The sequence below is a fragment of the Notolepis coatsorum genome (assembly GCF_963971535.1).
Source record: "Notolepis coatsorum genome assembly, contig: SCAFFOLD_395, whole genome shotgun sequence".
Taxonomy (NCBI): domain Eukaryota; kingdom Metazoa; phylum Chordata; class Actinopteri; order Aulopiformes; family Paralepididae; genus Notolepis; species Notolepis coatsorum.
This window is the reverse complement of record NW_028169879.1, coordinates 4,788-7,423: the sequence shown is the minus strand read 5'-3', so window position 1 is coordinate 7,423 and position 2,636 is coordinate 4,788. Positions and strand designations below refer to the sequence as shown.

Here is a 2,636-nt window from a genome sequence, read left to right as displayed (position 1 = left end):
TGCAGAATGGGTACAATACAGTACGGCTCAATACACACAATTGTTAAGGGGATGCAGACCAGAGAAAGACGTTTGTCTTGTTTACATCAGGGTCCCCCATTTTCAATTCATAGTGACATTTATGACACTCAACATACATGACATTTATCAGGGGTGTAAAAAGTACCCAGAAATTATACTTAAGTGAAAGTATGGGTACCATCTCAAAATCTGACTCAAGTAAAAGTCAAAAGTATCTGGCTAAAAACACACTTGAGTAAAAGTCAAAAAGTCCTACTTTTAAATGTACTTAAGTACTAAAAAGTAAAAGTACATTAAAAAAAAAAAGGGGGATACACCAGGGGTCTCAAACTCAACCCATCGTGGGCCAAGTTTTCATTTTAACTATACATTGCACCAGGTGAGTTAGTTGAAGAGGTGAGCCAATTAGTGAAATCATCAGCTGGTGTTTAGGCAAGGCTGGAATGAAACCAAGCATACACTCTGCCCACAATGGAATGTGTTCTGCGATAGACAATGCTGAAATGAAAGAACAGAGGACACTTTTTTTGCATTAAAATTATTTAATGCACTTCTCCATTGAAGGTAAACTAACATGGACGGCATTCACATCACAGCATGAATATATCACAATATTAACCACAGTGAAAGAAAAATGACATGTGAACAAGTATGTTGTGTGCCAGGTTAATGTACTCTACTATTTTTGTATCACAAACAGTGCTGTATATGTACAGTTTATTCCCCCTCAAATGTATATACTCTATTATTACTATATGCGAGAGAGCCCCCCCCCCCCCAACAATGCTGTATATTTGTAGACCTCTTCCAATGTACAGTTTATGTCCTTGATGCTGCTCTCCAGGACCGAGATCATGGCGTTCTTCTGCTCCAGGTCCCGCAGCAGCTGTGTTCTCCTTCAGCTCCTCGCACCTCTTGGCAGCCAGATATGGACACATGGAACGTAAACACTATTATTAGTACAATACATATGATAGGAGCTGGAGCACATAAGTACACACACACACACACACAATCACATGCACAAGTACACAAACATAAACACAATGACCATCAGTCCATTAGTACATTAAAACCAGACACTGTCCGCAGACTCTTTACATCTTTACTACCGTAGGCTCCATCACCTTGGAACAGATAATACTTGTGCAGGCTCTATCACAACATTATAGAAAGATGTGTTTGTTATTAATCAAGCAGGCTTGGATTACATACATGTAGGTTTAACAATAGAGATCAGACTCAAGACAGTTTTCTGCTCTGTTGTGAGTCCTGTTTGTTTAAACGGAGAAAGATTTTAACCTCACACCTAAGTTTGGTTTATATACTAAAATTGCTAACAGATTAACAGAATGTGAAACAACTTATTAGTATTGGGTTAGAGTTGTTTGATTTCCACTAACGTAATGTTAGATTGCTATCTGAGAAAGTTACGTAACGTTACTCTACTGTATGTGAGCTGGCTGGCTGCGGCATTTGCCATGTATAATCTGTAGGCAAAACGGACTGCATATATAAACGGCTGATGACTCATAACTTCCTATCACGTTTGAATAATGCTGTAAAGTTAAGTAAAAATGCATTTCAATAGTAATGTATATAAATTAAGAGCTTACCGATTGCAATCCACTGCCGACAGAAGAGACGCAATATTTACTTCCTTGTTCATGACGGCACTCTCTCTCTGCCTCTCTCTCATTTTGCCGAGGGCGGAGCTCGTCCAGCACGTTGTCACCAGCTGTATAAGAGCGCCCCCGCTGGTCATTGTTAACATTAACCACACCAAAACGACTTCATAACGGCAGGCAAACAGCTGTTCCAGGACTTTTCACAGCTGTATCTGTAACGTGACATGCCATTAGTAGAATAAAACTGTCTGGCGTCACTCAGTCTAGTAGTCTACTACAGTGCCATTGTAAGAAAAAACACCATAATGGCAGATCTAGATAATATAGTAGATTATTTAGTCACTCATGATTTCACAAAGTTGCCTTTCGAAAAACAGCTAGACATAAAGCGTAAAGGAAGGCCTACACCACAGATGTGTATTGTTCAGCCAAGGGTTGGGAAGGGACAACGCAAATTTAATGCACAGAACTACACCAGAACCGAGTGGCTAACAGGTTCTGCTACCACGGGACATCTATTCTGCTGGAGCTGCCTGCTATTTGAAATTGACAGAGGACTGAACAATCCCTGGTCCACCACAGGATATGCAGACCTCACCAATCTGTCCAGGTCCATTGACCGGCACGGAAAATCGAAATCACACATCACTGCGAGCCTGAAGCTACAACTTTTTGGTAAAGTCAGGATCTACGAGGCTCTCTCCCAGGCGGCAGTGGTTAGTGTTGCAAAATTCAACACCCAAGTGACAAAAAACAGAGACATTTTGAGGAAGCTCATAACGGCTGTTACGTATTTGGGGAGGCAGGAACAGGCGTTCAGAGGACACGACGAGTCGGCAACAAGCCTCAACAGAGGCAATTTTGTCGAACTAATAAATGCATTTGCGGAGTTTGACACTGCCATGGCAGAACATCTCGGGTCCTCAACGGTGTTCACGGGGATGTCATCCACCATCCAAAATGAAATAATTAAAAGCATCGCAGACG

The 2,636-nt window shown here is 41.4% G+C and overlaps 1 long non-coding RNA gene across 1 annotated transcript; it reads right to left on the bottom strand.

Annotated features, from left to right (window-relative positions):
• Positions 1-333: 333 nt before the first annotated feature.
• LOC311248660 lies at positions 334-1,770 on the bottom strand. Its single transcript, XR_014620967.1, has 3 exons — positions 1,638-1,770; positions 824-935; positions 334-519 (listed from the first exon to the last, which is right to left on the bottom strand). It is a non-coding gene; the product is annotated as an uncharacterized lncRNA (long non-coding RNA).
• Positions 1,771-2,636: the final 866 nt, after the last annotated feature.